Source organism: Octodon degus, unplaced genomic scaffold, assembly GCF_000260255.1.
Source record: "Octodon degus isolate 3935 unplaced genomic scaffold, OctDeg1.0 scaffold00005, whole genome shotgun sequence".
In the NCBI taxonomy this organism is placed as follows: Eukaryota; Metazoa; Chordata; class Mammalia; order Rodentia; family Octodontidae; genus Octodon; species Octodon degus.
Window position 1 is genome coordinate 30,353,048 of NW_004524581.1, and position 24,318 is coordinate 30,377,365.

The 24,318-nt window shown below is 54.5% G+C and overlaps 1 pseudogene; it reads right to left on the minus strand.

Moving 5' to 3' along the window:
• The window catches only part of LOC101585633, a 26,866-nt pseudogene that overhangs the window by 469 nt on the left and 2,079 nt on the right, over window positions 1-24,318 (minus strand).

Sequence of the window (24,318 nt, forward strand, 5' to 3'; positions counted from 1 at the left end):
CAGCCGGCTGGGCGACTCGAGGAAGGAAGGAGGGCCGGGGGGCTGGGGCGGGCGGCCTCCTCGGCGCGCCCAGGTGTGCGGCGGACCCCAGGAGTCCTCGGGCCGCCCCTGGCGGGGAGAGGAAGTCCCGGGTGGGCCGCCCGAGGGGAGGGGCGCGAGGGCGCGCGGGGGAGGGGCGCTGCCCCTTTGTCTGCGGCGGTGGGGGCGGGGCGGGGTGGAAGCGCTGCTCCCTCCATCTTTGTACCCCGCCGCTGCGCGCGCTTAGTAGGCCGCGAGCCCGAGGCCGTGGGCCGCGTGGAGTAGGGGGCTCGCCTCGCTCCTGCCTCTGAGCCCTGTCCCGGGTCACGGGCCCCGGCAGCCAACCCGTCCGCCTTGACAGCCCTGCTTAGGCCATTAGGCCTGGCCACCACCCTGCAGCCCCGTCGTCCGCCCGCCTGGGCTCGGTGTCTCCTGTGACTCGTAGCCCTGTCTGGGAGAAAGGGAAGGTGGAGAGAGGGCCCAGTGGGCTCCGCGAAAACTTCGCCAACTCTATTAAGTCCCATTTCTAGCGAGCCAGTTCGAGCTTGTTTTTTCCCCACTCTTTACTTTTCCCTCGTCCTGATTTCCTCACCGACTTGTTTTTGTGTTTTGCATTGTGTGTATTTTTGTATGCCACCTCAAACCCTCGCTGGAGGGAGGCAGGTATAAATAAATCGGTAGGCAAATGCGCGCCATGGGGGCAGGGCCGGCAGCGGCTCCCTTCCCTGCAGGTTACCCACTCCCTGAAAGTCCAAATTGCTCTCCCGGGCGACCCCCGCCTGAGTGCTTTCAGAATTGCAAATGTTCTGAATTCGCTTTCTTTCCCTTCCAGTATTAGGCAGAGAGTAAGACGACTAAGAACATGCATGAGTCCTAATCATGAGTCCTAGCAAACTCAAATCTGGAAGAATCAGGGCCCGAATACACCGGAGCAAGCTGAGTAATGATCGGCTGCCAGGAGGCTGAAACTATTTCATTCATTCTTCAAGAGCCTACTTAGCACCAAGAGCTAGGCCAGACTCTTGAGGTACAGTCAGTGAGCAAAGTTCCCTGCTCTTTAGAAACTTGGAAGGGGTTGGGGAGTCACAGGAGGGGACCAGAGCCGTCCCAGAATGGGCTCAAGCAGGCCCCGCGGGGACTTAGCTACACTGGGGGGCAGTCGTGTAGGCCTGGGCCGGCAGCCAGACGGAGTTCAGAGCAGTGGGTGCCGCGGAGCCGGTCTTCCCTACCGGAAGTGGTTTCTGATGACCAGAGTTGGCTTGTAAAGTATGCAGAGGGAGTGAAGAGTCGGGGTCAGCTTTTTCTGGCGCAGCTGACTCTTATACTTGTGTATTAGACTCTGTGCACACTCAGGGCTCAGGCTCTCTGTGTGGCAGTGGGGCCCAGGGATCCTGAGTGCCACACGACCGAGGCAAACCGAGGAATCATCTTCCCTGTTGTTCAGTCCTCTGTGTGGCTCCGTGGTAGAGAACTTGCCTGGCTCTCACCGTGAGCCGCCGAGGTCATTCCCTAGCATGGCCAAATAACAGAACCTTTGATGGGTGAGATCCAGCCAAGCAGAAAATGCTCCAGCTCTGAGTGTTCAAACTCATGCATCTGAGGGAGTGAGCACTTCTGTGTCGCCAGCAGTCAGATCTACCAGTCTGTAGCCTCACTGTGCAAACATCTGATCCCTCATCTTTACCTGCACACAAATGGGGTCATGCCTGTATATTGTCCTCTGCCCTAGTCTCCCCCGTGAGCTGTGCACACTACTGCCTAAGGCTGCGCTTTCACGCGGGGCCACAGAGCGGCCAGTGTGACTGTCTGACTGTCGTGCCCAGTTCCATGGGTGAGCACTTGGTAGCTTGTACTTTGGGCTGTTACAAGCAGCGAGAGGTCTAGACTCTCTTGATGAGTTGAGTCCCATTAGGGGCCTGGCTCTGATTTGGCCTATGAGCAGGACTTTAAGAGTACAGGGGCAGGGGCTGGTGAGATGGCTCAGTGGTCTAAAGCACCTACTTAGAACAAGCTTAACAAAGCACAGGGACCGCGGTTCAATCTCCCAGCACCACATGCCAGCCAGCCCCGCCCCCAGGTGGGCTGAGCTGGCCACATACACACACACACACACACACAAATAAAAATAAATAAATAAATAAAACTGAGCCCAGGGACTGGGGAGATGGCTCAGTGGATTAAGTGCTTCCCTGGCAGGCACAAGGGCCTGAGTTCAATCCCCGGTTCCACAAAAAAAAAAAAAAGTACAGGGGCCACTGTTGATAGGAGCGGAAAACAGGCATAAACTGCACTGAGCCAGGTGAGTCCAGGGAAGGTCACTACGGCATGCAGCATGTGACCGCTCTGAACCAGCTACTAGTGCATCTGCTCATCTGGCAGGTTCAGGCTGCAGGCCCTGCTTAGCATAGAGGCTGCCAGGAAACCCTGCAGGTGAAGGACCTCTCCTATTCTCAACTTTCCAGGGAAAGAACTCCAGTGAAAACGACCCCTGGGGCCGGGCCTGATAGCTCAGCGGACTGAAGTGCCTGCTTAGAGCACAGTGGCTCAGGGTTCAATCCCTTCTGGGTATGGTGGCCCGTACCTGTAAGCCCAGCACTTAGGAAGCTGAAAACAGGAGGATCTCTACAAGTCCAATTGCCATAGTAAGATCCTGTAGACACTGTCCTAAATACAGAAAATGAGGCCTGGCCCCTGCCAGGAGCTGGCCACCCACCACGGGTGGGACTCAGAGGCCTGGGACCCAAGGGCTTTTCAGCTTTCTTCAGGCTTTCCCCCAGGAAAGTGCAGCTCTTCCCCAGCCTCAGGAAAACCTTGAAGGAAAGGCAATGTGAGCATAGCCTGGTGTTCGAGGTGCCACACACTCCGAGGAACGCAGCTGCAGCCCCCGGGCCACAGTGGGAAGCCTGGTCTCTGCAGTCACTCCAGGACCTGCTTGTGTGCCCCAGTGAGTGGGTTGCTGCCTTGCCTAGCCTAGCTACGTCAGTCATTCTGGGGACCACTAGAGGCCCTGAGGCCTGGCTCGGAACAGGGTGGCAACACCCCTGCCATCCAGGGGCATGGCAAAATAACAGAACCTTTGATGGGTGAGCTTCGACAGGGCAGGAATACCCTCAGAGCCACAGGAAGCAGGCATGGGGAGGGATAGCCAGTGTCTGGTGTGAGGGTGTCCTGGGGGGGGTCTGAGTTAAATCCCAATCAAGCCAAGTATGGTGTGCACCTATAATCCCAGACTAAGAGGCTGAGGCAGAAGAATCTTGAGTTAGACCAGCCTGGACTACAAAATGAGCTCAAAGCCAGCCTGAACATAGCAAAACCCTGTCTCAAAAAGATACATACGCTGGGGAGATGGCTCAGTGGAATAAGTGCTTCCCTGGCAAGCGCAGCGGCCTGAGTTCAATCCCCGGTTCTACAAAAAAAAAAAAAAAAAAAAAAAAAAAAAAAAAGATACAAGGGACCAGCAAGATAGCTCAGTGGGGCTGGAGAGATGGCTCAGTGGTCTAAAGCACCTACTTGGAACAAAAGCACAGGGACCGCGGTTCAATCCTCCAGCACCACATGCCAGCCAGCCCTGCCCCCTGGTGGGCTGAGCTGGCCACACACACACACACACACACACACTAAAAAAAAAGATAGGTCAGTGGACTAAGTGCTTTGGCAAGCACAAGGACCAAGGACCAGGGTTCGATCCTTGGCACCACATGCCATGTGCCCCACCTGGCCCTACCCTGTCCCCAGTGCGCTTGAGCTGGCCCCCAAGTCTGGGTGTGGTGGCACATGCCTGTAATCCCAGTGCTGGGGAGGCTGAAAACAGATCACTATGAGTCCTAGCTGCATAGTGAGACCCTGTACCAAATACATTAAAAAAAAAACTGCAGTGGGACTACTCACTGGGGCACAGGCCAGCAGCTCTGTCCATCCTACCCTGTTGTTCTGGGATGCCAGCCTGGAGCCAGCTCCTGCAGTTCTGGCAGCTCTGAGTCCCAGTGCTGAGCCTCTCTAGGGCTGACCTGTGAAGCATCTTTGCTTCTCCTGTCTGCAGAACCCTCAGGGACACCTACTTTCCCCTGCAGTTGGGGCTTTCCTGCAGGCTGGCCATTGCTTCAGCAGACTCACCTCAGGGTCTTTGCATTGGCTGCCCCCTAAAGCTCTTTCCCAGCTGTCCTGGGGCTGCCTTCCCACTGCCTCAGGTTCCGTGCAGTATTAGGTTGTCCACCCCATCTACTGTACCATGGCTTTTTTTTTTTTCTCTGTGACATATCAGTTTGTTTTGTATTTTAGTAAAGGTCTACAGGGTCTACACGGTCTCACTATGCAGACTGAACTTGTGATCTGCCTGTATTCAACCTCCCAAGAGCTGGGATTACAGGCACCACCAAGACGCCCAGTCTCAGTGTGTATGTGTGTGTGTGTGCGCGTGTGGTGGTTTCTGTCAAGGTCCTCCACCGGAACACCAGTTCCTTTAGTTTGGCCTGGAGAATTTTACCTTTTGTGTTCTCTGGGGTATCCTCAGGGCTTAGCACAGCGTGCAAACTCAGAAACCCTGCTGAATGAAGAATGATTAGCCAGAGTGTGTCTTCTGTTATCCACACAGGCCAAGGCTGAGTCCAGCCAGGAGACAGAAGGGATTCATGGAGGGATCAGCCACCTTCCAGGCCAGGTTAAGTCCTCTGTGCTGTCCCCATGGGCCCGCTGCCTTTAGATTTGATTTTTCTTGTTCTTTTTGAGACAGTGTCTCACTGTGCGGCTCGCGCTGGCCTTGAGCTCACTTTGTAGCCCAGGCTGGCCTTAACTGCTTGCCACGATCCTCGCGCTTCAGCCTCCCAGGTGCTGTGATTACAGGGGTGCAACAGCACACCCAGCTTAGATTCGATTTTTTGTTTAGTTTTGGGACAGGGTCTCACTATGTAGTTCAGGCTGGCCTTGAGCTCACTATAGGTAGCTCAGGCTGGTCTTTTTTTTTTTTTTTTTGGTAAGAGCTTATAGGGTGTTCAGGATCTCACTACTAGATCAGACTCGTAGTGATCCGCCTGTGTTCAGGCTCCCAAGAGCTGGGATTTCATGGGCACGCCACCACGCCCAGTCTCAATCGCCACCTCAGTGCGCCCTGGGGGTGGGGCCAGCACGGCAGGCCTGGGGATTGAACCCCCAGCCCCTGCGCCTGCTTGCAGCTGCTTTAATCGGCTGAGCTATTTGGCCAGCCCTCAGACTGGTCTTGAGCTTACAGTGATCCTCTGGCCTCAGCCTTCCAAGTGCTGCCAGGCTGCCAGGCCTGTGCCACCACACGAGGCTGAGATTTTACAGCTTGCCACTGGAGAGTCCTTTTGGGGCAGTAGCAGGAGGTACGGTGACTGGTATGTCAGTGGTGACAGTGGGTGCTGCTCACTACCAAGTGGCAGCAGGGCTGGGCGAGGGTCAGATTTCTATGTAGATGGGAGGATAACTCTGGTCTAAGTGACCATGTGACAGTGTCTGATCCAGTCCATCCAGTGAGCTCTATGGGCCCTTCAGCGGAGGCACCACATGCTGTCACTTCTAGTTTCTGCTAGAAAGCCCTGAGTTGGGAGCAGTGCATAGGGCCACAGGGTGGTGCTCCTGTGTGTGACATTGCTGTCATGTGGCCTCCATGGCGGGCGGGAGCCCCCTTCATTTTCTGGAACCTGACTCACCTCCCAGGCCTGGGTGGCAGGTCCACACCACTCATGCCCGGCCTTAGGATGTTTCTGACTTAAGCACCAGTGACCCCACCAGGGACCAGGCTTTGTCCTCTCCAGGGTTTTGGATGGTGGTGGACTGCTTTGTGGAGTCTATTTTCTGCCTGTTTCTTTTCTTTCTGTTTTTGTGGAACCAGGGATTGAACTCGGGCCCTTGCACTTGCCGGGCAAGCATTTATTCTACTGAGCCATCTCCCCGACCCCAATTTTCTGCCTGTGTCTAAACCAAGTGTGTCTGGGATGAGGATAGGAACCATGAGTACTCAGCTGGCCACTTCAGGTCACCCTGTTCTTCCAGGGTAGCTATGGTCCAGGCCTGGCTCCTTCCTCGCTGCTGACCACAGAAGTGCTGAGGCCACCTGCCCAGGGGAGGCAAGACGCCCTCCAGGCCCCAGGGTCCATGAACCCTCACACAACCATCCCAGGAATGGACAGTGGTGGGTGTTCGTTTGTTGGGGCTGCAGTCCCCCAAGCCCAGACCTGAGCCCAGGTTTCTCCAGAGAACAGGAGCATGTGGAAGTAGAGGGCCAGGCCCAGGTTAGAGGGCTGGAGGCCCACGAAGCTTTGTATTGTGTCTCCTGTAACCAGGTCTTCACCAGGGCCCATGGGGGACTGTACTGCTGAGCCTGAGTTTGGTGAATGGGCGCAGGTTGGGGGAGGGGCAGAGGAAGTGGGTAATTGGGGGAGGGGCAGGTGGGGGAGGGTCACTGGCGGAAGAGGGGGGAGGGGAGGGGCTGGCAGGCCTGGAGGCCGCTTGGAGATGACGGTGGCGCCACCGCTCCCGCCAACCTAGCCTGGATCGCCTGTCTGTTCAGAGGTCCCAGGGTCGTTCCCAGCCCTATCTGGCTAGAGGGGTCAAGTCACCCAGGGCCCTCGTCCTCACTGTGAGCTGAGTGGGAAGCCCTTTTATTTTTGTTTTCTTAACTTCCAGAACCCGGTCACTAGAACCCCTGGGCGGTGTGGAGCACTCTCCATCCCCCCCACCCCCGTGCTGTCTCTGAGGTCCGGGTGGCGGGAAGTGTGGGTGCTCAGGGGCTCCAGGGACAGTGCAGGCCAGGTGAGCCGAGGAGATCCAGGGGCTGCTCTGCTGGCCATGGCAAGGCTCCCACGATTAGGGCAGTGACACCAGGATTCTGGGTCACAGTCAAGGGTGTCCTGCAGTTCCCGGAAGTGCGGTGTGCACCCGCCCCTGGCCCGCCACTGCCCTTTGTCTGGTTCTTCTGGGCTGCTCCCATCCCCCACCCTGCCTGGCTATAGCCTCCCTACTGGGTGCAGGGATTTCTGGCCTGGACTGCTCCATCTCCTGCGTCCTGTGTTTGTAGGGAGAGGCAGTAGGAAGGTGACCCAAAGCCACTCTATGCAACCAGTGCGTGAGCTTCTGTGCTCCCTGGGCTCCTGCATGCCTGGAGCTCCTGGTTGTCCCGGGACTTTTTCCCCTTTCCCAAAGAAGTCGGGGAAACTGGCACCAGACTCCCCATCCTTGCAGCATGGAGCCATTTTAAGCCAGAGGCTTGGTCCCTTGGAGGGCCACCCTGCCCTTCAGGGGCTCACAGAGCACCTGAGCTCTGAGGTCACTGGCGCGCGGGGGCTAGGCGGCGCCCTTAGAGCCCCCAAGTGTGGGGTGGGGGAGGGGCGCGGTCGCTTTTCACAGGGGCCTTTCCGCACCGCTCCCTTCCCGGTTACTGGATGAAGGAGCGGGCTTGCTTGTCTGCGGCTTACTCCACCCCAGGCCGTGTGTCTGGCCCCGCCCCCGGCTTCTAACGGCCCCGCCTTGCTGCCCATGCTGAGTTTAAAGCCCTCGCGCGTCACCTTGGCAGCTGCAGAACCAGCGCAGAACACATCCTTCACGAGGTGTGGTGGTGTACACCTGTGACCCCAGCCCTGGGAAGATGAGGCAGGAGGATCGCTATGAGTTCAAGGCCAGCCTGGGCTACAAAAAAATAAATGCAGTCTTAGCCTGGACCACTAGGGCCATCACAGCGTTCTGATTTTGTTTATTTTATTTTATTTTATTTTATTTTTTGCGGAACGGGGATTGAACTCAGGCCCTTGCGCTTGCCAGGGAAGCGCTTATTCTACTGAGCCATCTCCCCAGCCCCTTATTGTTTTTTTTTGTTTTGTTTTGTTTTTTTTAAGGAAGGTTCTACAGGGCATTCAGGGAATCACTACCCGATCGGACGTAGTGATCCGTCTGTGTACAGCCTTCCAAGAGCTGGGATTACAGGCGCTCGCCAACACACCCAGTCACAAGCCATCTCAGCGCACCCCGGGGGTGGGAGGGTGGGGCAGCGCACAGCAGGCCTGGGAATCAAACCGGCCCCTGCCCCTGGGGGCTGGTGCTTTAATCTAGTGAGCCATTTGGCCGGCCTCTATCTAGCATAGCGTTCTTGTGTATTGTTTCTATGTTGAAATGCTAGGATTTGGATATATTGGATTAAAGCAATCTATTATTAGTTGAATGTGAGCTTTCTGTTTTTTTTCCATTTTTTAATTTTAATTTTTTTTTCTTGTCTTTTTGAGAGAAGTTCTTGCTATGCAGTTCAGGCTGGCCTTGAGCTCACTTTGTAGCCCAGGCTGGTCTCAAACTCACAAAAACCCTAGTGCTGTTCAATCCCTGGTTCCAAAAAACAAACAAACAAACAAAAAACCCCTAGTGCTGGGATTACAGGTGTGCACCACCATGTCTGGCCTTGTTTTCCATTTTAATGTGGTCACTAAGATAGACAAGGTCAGCACTGCCCTCAGCAGCTCCCTTTTCCCTGCTGGCCTGCGCAAGTCTGGGTCACTTGTCTGCTCCCTGTCCTCTGGCACTGCGATTCCCTTGCGGGCAAGGGTTGGGCCCTGACCACGTACATGTGCCTCCCTGTTGGCTGAGCCTGGAGCTTAGCTAGGTTCAGGGCATCTCTATCACTAGGGCGGGAGCAGCAGGACCTCCCAGGAAGTGGGCTGCATCGCGAGGCTCCCTAACACCCGCTGGAAGCAGGCAGAGCAGGCCGCAGAGGGGCTGCTGAGTGCCCCTGGCGTTGGCGCGAAGTCACGCTGCCATCTGAGGCATGCTGCAGCTGCTTTTTCTCTTGCCCTACCGCTGCGAGCCCCCTTCTGCCTCTACCCTGGTGACCCAGGGGGCCAGCATGGTGAAGCGAGGGCGTGGGCCCCTGCCTTGGAGGCAGCTCCAAAGGGCACCAGGCCAAGTACTAGCTGCAGAGAAATGCGTTTGGGGACGGTGGAGGGACAGGGTGTGCCGGGTTGGTGGTGCGCACTTGTGGTCCTAGCACTCAGGAGGCTGAGGAAGGAGGGTCCTTGCCTGGGCTCCCTAGCAAGCCCTCGTATCAGAAAACATAAACAAAAAAGACAGACAGACCTGAAGTCAGAGAGGCCAGGAGCCTGGAGTAAGAGCAGGAGGAGGGATGGGAGAAGCCTTCCTGAATCCTCAGCCTGCCTGAAGAGGGAGATGGGGCTGGCCCAGGAGGCTGGGCAGGGTCACAGGCCTGGGTCACAGTGGGCCGAGGACACTGCCTGGGCCATCTGGCCCGCACAGGAGGGGATGGAGGACGCTGGTCCCGGCTCCTGGTGTCTGGCCTCCTTGGGCAGTGCCGCACAGCTCAGAGCCCCAGCGCACCTGTGCTGTCTGGGCTGGCGGCTTCTCAGGCTGTGGAGGCTTTTGCGCCGATGGATGTTTGGAAGAGCTTTGCAGACGCGGCCCTTGGCTCTGGTGCTTGCCCCTTGCCCAAGCCTGGCCAGCAGAGTGGTGCAGCCGGGTGGAACCAGGGACTCAGCTTTGGTCATAGCCCTGTGGCACAGGAGCAGCTCCCATGGACGCTGTCCGGTTGGGTGGAGGCAGAGGGGACCAACTGTGGGGACAGCACCGTGGCCGGTGGCCACCCACAGCCAGGCCCATTCCGATGCATCCTTGCCGCGGCCAGCCACGGCTGCGCTCTCCTCTTGATCGCAGTTGCTGTGCAGTAACCCGCACAGAGGCCCTGTGTCTTTGCTAAGGTCACGCAGTGTACAGTGTAAAGCTAGCTTGGAGTACAGCCAGTCTGCACCAAATCTACCTCGCCTTTTTATTTTTTGGCAGTACTGGGGATTGAACCCAGGGCCTCAGGGGGCCAGGTGAGTACCTGAGCATAGCTCTCACTATGCAGTTCAGGCTGGGATTTTTCACTCTGGTTTTAAACACAACAATCCTTCTGCCTCAGCCTCCTGAGTGCTGGGATTACAGGCATGCACCACCACGCCCAGCCAGGCTGTATTTTAGAAAAAGTCACTGCAGTTTTCAAACGGCAGCCTGCCTCTTGAGTGAGCCCTCACCCCAGCTTCATTTAGAGCGTGGGAATGGTTCGATCCCCAGTACCACCACCACAACAACAACGGAAATGGTTTGGGGGCTCTGGCAGCCTTTTCATCTGCTGGCCCCTCTTCTGGGACTCTTTCCTGCACACGGTGACGAAGGGTGTTCAAGGCTTGTGTCCTAGAGTCTGAACTTCATTCTGTCATCACATGCAATAAGGATGAAAACAAAGACAAGAATGAAGAAGGAAAGTGGGGTGCGGCGGTGCACACTGCAGCCCCAGCACTCGGAGGCTGAGGTAGGAGGATTGCTGTGAGCTTGAGGCCTGCAGCTACGAGGTGGGTTTCCTCATGGCCTAGGGCCCAAGTCAACAGAACCCAACGGGTTTCTGTATTTAACATTGAACAATTGGAAATGAAAAGAAAAAGACTACTATTTATAATCGTTCCAAAAAGACAGAAAGTGCTTGGGGGGGGGGGATGGCTCAGTGGAATAAGCGCTTCCCTGGCAAGTGCGAGGGCCTGAGTTCAATCCCAGGTTCCATAAAAAAAAAAAAAGAAAGTACCAGGGGCACACTTGTGTGTAACAAGGCCTAGGAGACCTCCATGGGATGTCCTAACAAAATGCGCATAGGGAGTGGGTGCTGAGAGCCCGAGGGCTGGCGAAGGGTCGGGGGGGCCTGCAGACTGGGAGGCTTTAGCCATGGCCAGTGAACGAGATTGAGACAGTTTCTCTCCACAACACCGTCCCTTTCCCAGAGCTGCCCTGAAATACTGCGCCACGCAGCTGGCCTGGCAGGCATGCGTCAGGCCACAGGCTGGAGGCCATTGCTTCCAAAGCCGCAAGTGCATGGGCCGCGTCCCTGGAAGGCCCCTTCTCTGCCCCTCCAGCCCAGGTGCCTCAGTGACCTTGGTTCTTGACACTGTGATACCAGGCACTCTCTTTTATCTTTTTTCCTTAGTGAAACAGTCTTGTGCAGGCTGCATTTTGTGCAGGCTGCATTTTGGTACCGGGGATTGGCCTCAGGATCCTGCACTTGCCAGGAAGCGCTTATTCTACTGAGCTATCTCCCTGGCTCCACTATTTTGTCTTTTTGAGACAGGGTCACACTATGCAGTTCAGGCTGGCCTTGAGCTCACGTTGTAGCTCAGGCTGGCTCCTCCTGCCTCAGCCTCCTGAGTCGTGGGATTACAGGTGTGCGCCACCACACCAGGTCTGAACACATGGCAGTCCTTCTACCTCAGCTGGGGTAATGGATGTGCACTACCATGCGAGGCTCAGGGCCTCTCAAAGGGGCCTCAGATGGTTGGTTTACAGGCCTGCCCTCTCTACCCTGTCCTCATCCTAACTAATGACATCTTCAAGGGCCAAGTTTCTTTTTTTTTTTTTAAAGCATTTATTTATTTATTGTGTGTGTGTGTGTGTGGTCAGCTCAGCCCACCAGGGGGCGGGCCTGGCTGGCATGTGGTGCTGGGGGATTGAACCGCGGTCCCTGTGCTTTGCCAAGCTTGTTCCAAGTAGGTGCTTTAGACCACTGAGCCATCTCACCAGCCCCAGAGTTAGACTTTAACATACACATTTTGAAGGGGAGACACGGTCACCCCATGACTGCTCTACATATTCCACACAATTCCTATCAGCATGAGTGCAGGAAGTTTTTGTAGATGTATACCAGCTCATTCTAAAAACTTACTTGGAAAGGCAAATAAACCAGAATAACTAAGATAGTTTTGGAAAGAATGACAAAGCTGGGCTGGTGAGATGGCTCAGTGGTCTGAAGCACCTACTTAGAACAAGCTTAGCAAAGCGCAGGGACCGCGGTTCAATCCCCCAGCACCACATGCCAGCCAGCCACGCCCCCTGGTGGGCTGAGCTGGACACACACACACACACACACACACGCACACACACACACAAATAAATAAAATTTAAAGAAAAAGAATGACAAAGCTGGGGCGGGGCAGATGGCTGGGTTCATCATGCGACAGCAGGGAAGCATGTGGGATGGGCTGGTGGAGGTTGCTGGTGCCCATCATCCCAGGGGAGGCTGAGGCAGGGTACCAGTTGAAGCTCTTGGGCATCTGTCAGCTCCTCTCTCAAAAAGAGCCAGGGGATGCTGGGAATATGGCTCAGTAGAATAAGCGCTTCCCTGACAAGCGCAAGGGTCTGAGTTCAATCCCCGGTTCTGAAAAAAAAAGCCAGGGCTGGGGCTCGTTGTGAAGGCCCTGTTTTGATACTCAAGACTACTGAAAAATAAAATAAAACAAGGGGAGCTGGGCACTGCGGTGCTCCCCTGTGACCCTAGCACACAGGACGTTGAGGCAGGAGGATCGCTTTGAGTTTGAGGCCAGCCTGGCCTACATAGCAAGACCCTATCTTAAAAAACAAAATAAAAGAAGACAAGGGCTGGGGATATAGCGCAGCGACGCAAGTGGTTGCCTGGCAAGTATAAGGTCCTGAGTTCGATTCCCTGAACAATAACAAAGAAAAGACAAAACAAACAAAAAACCCTAAATCTCAAACATTGTACTAAAATTAACTCAGAGTGAACCACAGATCTAAAAGTGAAACTTAGTTTTAATGTTTTTTTGTATTTTAGAGAAAGGTCTACAGGGTGTTCAGGGTCTTACTGCTAGCTGGGACTCGTAGTGATCCGCCTGTTTACAGCCTCCCAAGAGCTGGGATTACAGGTGTGCGCCACCACGCCAAGTCCCAACTGCCTTCTCAGCGCGCCCTGGGAGTGGGGCCAGCAGAGCAGGCCCAGGGATTGAACCCCCAGCCCCTGCGTGCAGGCGCTTTAATCTGCTGAGCTATTTAGCCAGCCCTTTTTGCAGTTTTAAAATTTTTATTGGTACATTTTATTTATTTGTATTTTTTTTTTGGCGGAACCAGGGATTGAACTCAGGCCCTTGTGCTTGCCAGGGAAGCGCTTATTCCACTGAGCCATCTCCCCGGGCTGATGGGCACATTTTAGGTATACGTTCTGCTGCCACACGCTTACTAGGGAGTGTGTACCTGTGCACAAGATAGCTTGCTTCTTCTCCCATTCCGCTCTCCTCCCTTCAACCCTCTTCCCCACCTTATTTACAAAAGTTTTGTTTCCGTTTTTCCTCCTTTCAGCCTTCTTTCCTTGTTCCTTCCTTCCTCCCCGCCTTGTCCCCAGTCCCACCTGAGCAGTTTCTTCCTGCTTCTCAATACCTACTATACATTCGCGTCCTTGTTCACACTTTCAGTTTCTCTCACCAGAGAAACAACGCGGTATTTAAACGAGTGTCCAGTTTATCTTGCTTAAGAGTATGGTCTCACCGAGGCAGTGGGATACGCAGTAACCCCAGCACTCGGGGGCTGAGGCAGGAGGATCGCCACGAGGGCCAGGCCAGCCTGGGCTGCCTGGTGAGACCCTGCCTCGAAAATGTAAAAATAGGGAATTTTTGTTCCTTATCTACATTAACTATATGATCCATTTTATGTGCAGCTCAGGACAATTCTACATTCACTGTGGCTGAAGCAGCCAAGAGGTTAAGCCTGGCCCAGTACCAAAGCCCAGCATCAGGGGCTGGGGAGATGGCTCAGTAGAATAAGCGTTTCCCTGGTGAGCGCAAGGGCCTGAGTTCAATCCCTAGTTCCACCAATAAAAAAAAAAGCCTAGCAACATGATTCCTCCTGACCCAGCGTTAGGGTGTGTGCATGTGTGCGCCTGTGTGCGCCTGTGTGCGTGTGTATTCTTTTTTGTATGTATTTTTGTGTGTTACTAGAGATTGAATCTAGACCTTAACATTGAGCAATATCCCCAGCCTTTCTCATTTTTTATTTTGTGTGTGTGAATGTGTATTTTTTTTTTTTTTTGAGGGGGTATTTTTTAGGGCAAGGTCTACAGGGTGTTCAGGGTCTCACTACTAGATGGGACTCATAGTGATCCGCCTGTTTACAGCCTCCCAAGAGCTGGGATTACAGGCACATGCCACCAAGCCCAGTCGGGGATTGGACTCAGGACTTAGTGCTTGCCAGGCAGGTGTTTATGCCTCTGAGCTATCTCCCTGGCCCTATTTTGTCTTTTTGAGACAGGGTCTCACTATATGTTCAGACTGGCCTTCTGCTCACTTTGTAGCTCAGGATGGTTTCTTTTTCTTTTCTTTTTTTTTTTTTTGTGGAACCGGGGATTGAACTCAGATCCTTGCGTTTGCCAATCAAGCGCTTATCCTACTGAGCCATCTCCCCGGCCCCTCAGGGTGGTTTCAAACTCACAACGCTCTTCCTGCTTTAGCCTCTTGAGTCCTGGGATTACAGGTGTTTGCCACCATACCAGGCTCTGTGGTTTTTTTTTTTTTTTAATATTTATTTATTTTTATTTATTACATTTATTTATTGTGTGTGTGTGTGTGTGTGTGTGTGTGTGTGTGTGTGGCCAGCTCAGCCCACCAGGGGGCGGGGCTGGCTGGCATGTGGTGCTGGAGGATCGAACCGCGGTCCCTGTGCTTTGCCAAGCTTGTTTCAAGTAGGTGCTTTAGACCACTGAGCCATCTCTCCAGCCCTGTTTTTGTTTTTTTGAGACAAAGTTTTGTCACATGGTTAAGGCTGGGCTTGAACTAACTATAGAGCTTAGAATGGGTTTAAACTCACAGTGATCCGTCTGCCTCGGTGTGTTGTGTGTTGAGATGACAGGCAGGCACTACTACATCAGGCTAATTTTTTATTTTTTGCAGTGCCGGGGATTGAACTCAGGTCCTTGTACTTGCCAGGCAAGTGCTTATTCTACTGGGCTAGCTCCCCCGCCCCCTTAATTTTTTATTTTGAGACAAACCTTTGGTAGATTGCCTAGACAGAGCTCCAAAGTGTGACCCTCCTGTCTCAGCCTCTCGGTGTGCTGGGGCTGCAGGCCTGCACCACCCTCCCTCTCTAGGCAGAAAGTTGGGTTTTTTTTTTTTGTCCTTTTGAGACAGCTTTTGCTATGCAAGTCAGGCTGGCCTTGAACCCGCAGCAATTGTGAACCCACAGTGATCCTCCTGCCTCAATCTGGCAAGTGTTGGCACGACCTGGCATTACAGGCATGTGCCACCACTCCTGGGCTCATATTTTAATTTTTTGAGACAAGGTCTGTCTGTGTAGTCTAGGCTGTACTTGGAACTCACGGCAATCTTCCTGCCTCAGCTTCCTGAAACACAGTTCATCTCTTTGTGTGTGTGTGTGTGTGTGTGTGTGTGTGTGTGTGTGTGTGAGAGTGATCCTGGAGTTGAACCAGACCCTTCCCAGTGAGCCATATCTCCAGCCCTTTCGTTATTCTTCAGACAGAGCCTTGCTGAGTCACTGCCTGGGCTCACATTTAGAGCCCTCCTGCTTCAGCTTCCTTGAGTGCTCAGATTGAAGTTAGGCAGCACCATGCCTATTTCACCTTGGTTTTCCGTCAGTAATATCAGAATAAAACTATGCTCAGAAGGGGGGTGCTCTCTTACAGATTTAAGGTTCAGAACCTGAGATGAATGCTGCCCCTGCCCCTGGGGCACGCTGAGACAGCAATTGAGACTGGGCGTGGTGACGCGCATCTGTAACCCCAGCTCTTGGGAGGCTATAAACAGGCAGATCACTAGGAGTTCCATCCAGTAGTGAGACCCTGAACACCCTGTAGACCCTGCCCTAAAATACAAAAAAAAAAAAAAAAAAAAAAAAAAAAGAATCTGAGATGAAATAGACACAAAGAGTTATTCCTGCTTCCAAGAATTTAGCTGGGAAAGGGTTTTTCTCCATGAAACGTGAGGCCACCCTTTATTACTTTATTTTTGTTTTATTTATCGCCAGGGCTGGGGATGGAACCCAAGGCCTCATACGTGTACAAGGCCCTGCCCCGCTCCCAGCACAGCCAGGACAGCCCAGGCAAGACTCAAACATTGAAATATTTAGAGTGCGGCTTTGTGGCCCATGCATGTAATCCCAGCACCGGGAGGCTGAGGCAGGAGGATTAATTTGAGTTCAAGCCCAGTCTGGGCTATAGAGTGAGTTGCAGGCCAGCCTGAACCACACAGAGAGACTATCTAAAAACAAAAGGAACAAGCCACAGTGCCCCCTTTGCTAGCAGCATTGGGCCTTGAGTGCGGCCTGCCAGGACCCCTCGCCTCTGTGGACACCGTTCTGCCTCTCTAGCCAGGCTCGGCCCACGGAGAAGGGGCGCCCAGGGAGTGACCTCCAGGGCTCTGCACTGAGCTACACCCCAGCTCTTTTCCGTTTTGGCACCTTGTCCCCTGTCCAGGTTGGGTCCACACTTGCAACCCCTCTACCTGGGCCCCTGCTTGGCCAGCCCCAGCAGGGGATGCGGCCTCAACAGCGAGTTCTGGCCTGCTCCTTGTCCCAGGTGGCTTTCTTCAAGGACCACGGTCATTTTCAGCCTTCCCCCTCACCTTGGCCAAGGGGATCAGCCGTGCTGTCCCTTGTGGTGGCAGAACAGCTGCCGGGCACTAGTGTGAAGCCTGTCTGTGTGACTCGCAGCAGAAGAGCAGGAAAGACTTTTTTTTTTTTTTTTTTTTGGTGGAACTGGGGATTGAACTCAGGCCCTTGTGCTTGCCAGGGAAGCACTTATTCCACTGAGCCATCTCCCCGGCCCCAGGACTTTCTAGAAGTCGCCAAGCAGGGTCTTCATAGCTTAGTGCTTGCAGCCGCACTGTCACTGGGGCACAGTCAGTTCTCCAGGGTCCCTTGTGGCTTCTTGGATCCTGTGGGCAGAGGCGCTGTGCTCTGTGTCTGTCACATACTTGTAGCCTGCTTCCAAGAGCAGGAATCACCAGTATGTGCCACCGCATCTCGCTCAGACTATGTTTTCTTTTTATTTTTGGTGTAACCGGGGATTGAACTCTGTTCCTTGCGCTTGCCAGCCAAGTGCTTATTCTACTGAGCCAGCTCTCCGCCCCCCCCATTATTTTTAAACAGGTTTTTTTTTTTTTTTTTTTTATCCTTTAAAACATTTTTGATCTGTGTGTGGTGGCACACGCCTGTAATCCCAGCACCGGGGAGGCAGAGGCAGGAGGCTCATTGCAAGTTTGAAGTTTGAGAAAAGTCTGGGCTACAAAGTGAACTCAAGGCCAGCCTGAGCTGTGTTGCCAGACCCTGTCTCAGAGAGAGAGAGAGAGAGAGAGAGAGAGAGAGCGCCCTCCCCCCAGGGCCTGGTGGCTCATGCACACCTGTCATCCCAGCACTCAGGAGGTTGAGGCAGACAGATTGCTACAAGTTCAAGGCCAGCCTGAGCTCCATAGTGAGACTCTGTGTCCATAAACAAAAATGTAAAAAAAGAAAAAAGAGGGCGGGGGAGATGGCTCAGTGGAATAAGCACTTCCCTGGCAAGCGCAAGGGCCTGAGTTCAATTCCCCGGTTCTGCGAAATAAAGAAATAAAAGGCTCCCTTGCAGCTCAGTAAGGTCCCATCATTGAATCCTGGGTCATGGATTCAGGCAGAAGTGCTGTCACCTCCAGTGGGTGCAGGGTGAAGCTTTTTGTCCTTTTCTCTTTCCTTCCTTTTTCCTTTCCTGCTGCCCCTGACGCTGTGCCACACTGCCTCAAGGCTGGAGCCGGGGATTGATCTTCTGCCCTTGCGCTTGCCAGGGAAGCGCTTATTCCACTGAGCTGTCATACCTCCCCGCAGCCTCTGGGCTTCTATGAGGAAGGAACAGTCCCGCCTCCGCCTGGCCCTCCCCTGCAGCCAGGCTGCGCCCCGCGGAAGCCGCCCACCATTTTTCCAGCTCCGGAGGGCCTGCATGTTGCCCCCACAGGGAGTCTTCTGTGGTCAGAGGCCACAGTTAGTGACGTTTCACACCAAACAGGTTGGTTTTCTTTTTCATTTTGCAGCACAAGGGATTGAACCCAGGGCCTTGGCCTGAGCCAGATTTTTACTTTGTGACAGGGTCTTGTTAAATTCATGAGGGCCGGTGAGATAGCTCAGCACTCTAAAGTGCCTGATTAGGCAAGTTTAGGCAAGTGTATGGACCATGGTTAGATCCCCAGCACCACACATACACACAACTAAAATAAAATAAAATAAAATAAAATAAAATAAAATAAAATAAAATAAAAATCATGAGGCTGGGCTCACATGTGACCGTCCTGCCTCAGCCTCCTGAGTGCTGGCTAATAGGCAAGGCCCCACACTGACCTGAAAGAGTATTCTACCCCTTCTACATCATTAATGTCAGTAATAATCACAATCTGGGGCTGGTGAGATGGCTCAGTGGTCTAAAGCACCTACTTAGAACAAGCTTAGCAAAGCACAGGGACTGCGGTTCAATCCCCCAGCACCACATGCCAGCCAGCCCCGCCCCCTGGTGGGCTGAGCTGGCCACACACAAAATAAATAAATAAATAAATATTAAAAAAAAAAAAAAAAAACAAATGGGCCCATTATATAGCTCAACAGCATAAGGGCCTGCCAAGCAAGTGTACAGTCATGAGTTCAATTCCTGGTGAAAAAAAAAAATGTTAAGAACAAAACAAGGGCCGGCCAAATAACTCAGCAGATTAAAGCACCTGCAAGCAGGCTCAGGAACCAAGGGGTTCGATCCCCGGGCCTGCATGCAGGCCCTGCCCCTGGGGCACGATTAAGACTGGGCTTGGTGGCGCAGATTTGTAATCCCAGCTCTTGGGAGGCTGAATACAGGCGGATCACAACGAATCCGATCTAGTAGTGAGACCCTGAACACCTTGTAGACCCTTCCCTAAAAAACAAACACCCAAAATAAAACAAAACAACCCAAAAAATTTGGTCAAAGAATTTTTTTTTATTTTGATGTGGAAACTTTTCTCTCACACGAAACAATAGATATCTAAACACTTAGAGAAAACCTTAAACATAAGAAAAAGTCTGGCAGAAATTCAGAAAAAAACCCATTTCTCAATAAGTCCCAGAAATGACGCTACTGTCAGTGTCTCTTTGGGATTCATTCGGCAGCTTTCACACAGCTTCCCAGATGAAAACTTTTAAGGACAGAAGGACTCCACGTGTGGCATTAAAGGACACCACCAGTGTTTGATTCACACCCACTGCTCACATGCTTGTTTGCACGATGCACTTCAGGCTGCCTTGAGCTCACTAGGTAGCCCAGGCTAGTCTCGAACTCAGCAACCTCCTGCCTCAGCCTCCCGAGTGCTGGGATTACAGGTGTGCACCACCCCACCTGGCTCAGACCCAAAGCAGGACAGCCAGTCACAGTGCTGCCTAGGAGACTGCAGAGGGTAAAAGGTTGGTAGGAAACAGTGTTAGCGTGACACCACATGCACAGTTTATTAAAAGTTTGTGGCAGCCAAAGCTTTTCTGAGGTCTTCCGGGGAGCCCGGGCCTGCCTTGCCGTCCTCGGCGATACTGAGAGAGGCTGGTGTGCGGCTGGTCCTGGGGTTTTCCAGCTTGACCCCCAGCACGCCTCGTGGTGGCCCGGAGCCTGGCCCTGGGCACACCCCGGGCCCTGACTCGGGTCGCCTCAGGCCCATGGCAGTGTGTGCTTGTCACTTACAGCCAGCAGGCCCTCGGTGCATGTTCTTGAATGAATACATGCGAAGGACTCAAGCAGCACATCTGCAATCTCGAACTTGCCCGGCACGCCACCACAGCCAAGGTCACTGCCAGCGCTCGCAGCCTTCGAGGTGGCCTGCACGCAAACGCGTCCCTCTGCCGGCTCCTCGGACCCTCTCGCGCAGGGGCCTTTCCAGGAGACAGCACCCTTCTCCGGGCGCCCGAGCCTGGCAGGGATGCAGCACACCTTATTTCGCGCACACCTTCTTTCCTTTCTCTGGGGACAGTCTCACCAGCTAGCCCAAGCTGGCCTCCTCTGATGCTCCTACCTCAGCCTCCCTAGTGCTGGGGTGGGGTGGGCCGTGCCCAGGACCAAGCCAGGGCTGAGCCAGGTGCGGCGAGGCCGGGGGCGTTGGGAGGACCGTCGCCTTGCTCCGGGGCGCCCTCTCCCCGCGACAGCGCCCGCCCAGGACGGGTCCTGGCTCCCAGAGGCCCGGATGCACCGGTTCGGCCTCCCGGGGCGCGGGATCTGGCGCCACCTCGTGGTTGCGGTCAGCATCGCTGCGCTGCGGGGAAATCGAGGTGCCGGCGGGTCGGGCTCTGGGCTGACGAGGGGACTGGAGCAGAGGGCCCTGCTGTGGCCCCAGGAGCAGGACAGACCAGGACACACTCCGGACGGGCCTCTGCGGCCCGGGGACCCGAGGAAGCGCTGGCAGGACACAGACAACCCTGATGATCAGGGCCAGATGGCTACAGCCTGGATGTTACTCCTGCCCAGGTACAGGTCCCGCGTGTGACTGCTCTGGCCCCCATCGTGGCGGTGTTCGGTGGACCTCAGACACCTTGGGCCAGCGCCTTGATGAAGGCGCCCAGGGCACAGGACCCGGGTCCCACGCAGCCCCATGCCCCAGCGCTCTCAGCAGCAGGCGCGGCTGCTCTCAGGTGCGGTGTGCAGGCCCGGAGGAGCTGGCAGCTCTTGGTCGGCAGCCCCGGAGAAGGCTCAGCTCTGCAGCGCCGCTGTGGGTGACCTTCCTGGGTGACCTCTCTGGGTGACCTCCCTGTCACTCCGTTGCTCTGGGTGGCATAGGGAAGCAGCCCTGGCCTGACCCATTAGATAGGCCAAGCTGGGTCTCAGGACCTGAAGAGTGGAGTCTGGGGCAAAAGGGGTGGAGAGGAGGGAGCCCGAGGGGTCCCAGAAGTGGGTCACTGTCGGGGGAAACTATATCTGCGGCTACCCAGGTTAGACTGCAGTGGGCCTCTGAGCTCCGAGAGCAGTCACTTCACAAAGGCCGGGTAACAGCGCAGAAGGCAGAGGCCCTCTGGAAGAGGTGGCGCAGGGTCAGCATGCCTCGGCCTCTCTCCCTGTCTAGGACAGCGCCTTGTGCTTGTGATGCTCTTTGCATTCACTGGCCCGGACGAGGCGGTTCCAGCGCAGCGTTTGTCCGGGGCTGAGGCCCGAGGCCCACCCGTGGCTCCCCACCGTGGGGCCTCATGCTGGCAGCTCCCGTCCACCCCAAGCCTGCTTTGTCTGTTGCAGATCTCGTCCCGTCTAACTGTCCATCAGACTGCACCCAGCTCAGCTGCCTGTACTGCGCCTGGAGGCTGCCAGCCCCATGAGCTGCGGCGCGTGGTCGAGGATTCGCAGGAGCAAGAGGACAGCGGTAGGCAGGATGCAGACCAGCAAGAAAAGCTTGTCGCTGCAACACCTAAAACCAACCAGCATGTTCGGGGCTGAGCACGCAGGGTACGTGGCCAGGGGACCACGGGTGGGTACAGCTGCTTCCCACCACCTCTGTGCAGGCTGGCCTCAAACTTAAGGTGATTTTCCTGCCTCAGCCTCCCCAGTGCTGGAACAGCAGGTGTGTGTCGCCATGCCTGGCCACAGTCCCTGTCAAGATGGCCTAGTTTCCCACAGTGGTCACAACGGGCGTGGATGGAAGCTGTCTGAATCAGACCCCTGGTGGCTTTCTGTGGCGCGGGAAGCAGGGTAGCCACTTTCCCTAGTCTCCCTTTGCTCCTTGGTAGTGTCTCTCAGTCCTGGCTTAGGCGTGTGTGGCGGCGCACCTCTTTCATCCCAGCACCTGGGAGGCTGAGGCAGGAGGATTGCCATGAGTTTGAGTCCAGCCTGGACTACACAGTGAGACCTTCCTTCAGTAAATAAAACAAACAAACATGCAGGATCCTGAGTTCAATCCCCAGTACAGCCAAAAGAAAAAAAAAGGGGGGGCCGGGGAGATGGCTCAGTGGTATAAGCGCTTCCCTGGCAAGTGCAAGGGCCTGAGTTCAATCCCTGGTTTCGCAAAAAAAAAAAAAAAAAAAAAAAAAGAAAGAAAGAAAAAGAAAGAAAGAAAGACAGACAACCAGCCTGCCATACTGGCTAGAGATCAATTCTCACTGCAGCATCAAGTGAGCTACCTGGAGCAAGGGCCAGTCCCTGGAAGTTTTTCCTTTTTTGGAACCGGGGATTGAACTCGGGTCCTTGCGTTTGCCAGGCAAGCGCTTACTCTACTGAGCCATCTCCCGGCACTAATCTTTAAGGATAATTTGTCTCTCCACAGACTCAGGAGCCAGCGAGGTGTGTTTGATCAGCCTCTCCTGTAGCCGCCGCAGAAAAACCGAGGAGTTTCCATCCTTTCCTGGCCTGAGCAACAACTCAGAGCAGCGGGGGCGAACCTGTGGCGCGTGTGTCACAGCTGGCTGTTTGTTATCATGGCAAGCCCTCAAAGGTTCACCGTCGCTGACTTGAATAGTTTAGGGCCCTCAGGAATACAGGTCTGGAAATGCCTCCTGTTCCCGTCTCTACTGTAGAACTGGTGCACGGAGGCCTGGCGCCAGAACTGCCAGAGATTCCTTCGTAAATCCTCTCCGGTCCTCTGCAGTGAACCAGATGTAGCTCATCCCAAGGTCCCAGCAGCCTGCAGTACTGGGCGTTTCCCACTAGGGGGCAGGTTCTGGCGTGAAAGCAATCGAGCGTCTTTCCAAGGCAATTTCTGCTTTGGGGAGCACTCCAAAGACTCGCATGGATCCATCCAAATCATTCAGAAACTTCCCCAGATCCCTGTTCATATTGTCTGAGCTCACGAAAGGGAAATACATGTTCACGCGTGGGGCCAGACTGGTGCCCAGGTCCTGCGAAGGATATAACTGTGGGGTTTCAGTGAGTCCGGGGAGCCGTTGTAGAAGGTTTAACGGGGGCGGCTCCGGAGCCTCAGCCTCAGCACGCGGGGGGCAGACAGAGGAGCCTCAGCCTTGGTTGGGAACGCGGGATGGACGCCGCGGGTTTGTTGGCCAGAGGGACCTGGTTTCCTTTGGCGACGCCCAGTTTGTGAATGCAAGCCAGGATCGTCTCTTAGGGCAAAGAAACCCTTTAAGGTGGGGCCCTCAGACCGCGAGCGCGTCCCCATCAGTAACTTCAGCGCAGACTCCATTTCTGTCCTTCCAGGAGGTCGGGAGGCCAGTCGGGAGGCCAGGTGGGGCGGAAAAAGGTGGAGCAGTTCTTTAGGATTTAAGGATCAAGAAACCATCCGTGCTTGTGGCTGCCTCCTAAGGGAGCAGGGGCTTTGAGGAGGACATCAGGTGTCCCACTCTGAGAAGCACAAGGAGCAGCGTCCTTCCCAGTCCCACTGTTGTGTGTGTTTTTTTTGGTGGAACCAGGGATTGAACTCAGGTCCGGGCGTTTGCCAGGGAAGTGCTTATTCCACTGAGCCATCTCCCCGGCCCTAGTCCCACTGTTTTGATTACCTGGATTATCGGGACGATCTGCCTTTACTGGTGCTCTCTTGGTTCAAATTAAAAATTTTGACTAAATTGTCTGTCTTTGAAAAGGAAACCTGAGCTGGCTTCTGGCACTGGGCAGCCCATCCCAGGAAAGAATTACTGCCAATAGGGAGCGCTCCTGGAGACTGGGGAGCTTGGTAGGTAAATAATTAGGTTTTATTTTTAAAAATCTTTTGGGCTGGGGAGTTAGCTCAGTAAAATAAGCACTTGCATGGCAAGCACAAGGGCCTGAGTTCAATCCCCGGTTCGCCAAAAAATAAATAAAATAATAAATAAACATCTTTTATTTATTTATATTTATTTGGTACAGGGTCTCGCAGTGCAGCTCCGCCTGACAGTGAGCCTCCTGTCCTCAGTTCCCCAGCACCAGGATTAAAGGTGCTACCATGCCTGGGTTCAGTGGCCAGCATGGTGTGCCCACGGTACAGCACATGGCACTGGGGATTGAACCCAGGTCCTTGTGTCTGCTAGGCAGGCGCTTAGACCACTGAGCTATCTCCCCAGCCCAGAGGATTTTTTAAATACTGGTGTTTTTCTAACTTCCTTTAGAAAAGGGGGAAATTTTTTTTTTTAAGTTGAAAAACCATTTATTTCACTGGAAAGATAAAAGTGATCCAACTCTAGGTCTAGCCTTTGGGCTAAAAGAAACCCAAGAGCCGTGGTGACTCTCACCGAGGAAGTCATTCCCAAATCCAACACCCACTGGAGGCAGGAGGAGGCAGGAGGCAGGAGGCAGGAGGAGGCAGGAGGCAGGAGGAGGCAGGAGGAGGCAGGAGGAGGCAGGAGGAGGCAGGAGGAGGCAGGAGGCAGGAGGAGGCAGGAGGAGGCAGGAGGCAGGGAGGAGGAGGCAGGAGGAGGCAGGAGGCGGCAGGAGGCAGGGAGGAGGCAGGGAGGAGGCAGGGAGGAGGCAGGGAGGAGGCAGGAGGAGGCAGGAGGAGGCAGGAGGCAGGGAGAGGCAGGAGGAGGCAGGAGGAGGCAGGAGGCAGGGAGGAGGAGGCAGGAGGAGGCAGGAGAAGGAGGCAGGAGGAGGCAGGAGGCAGG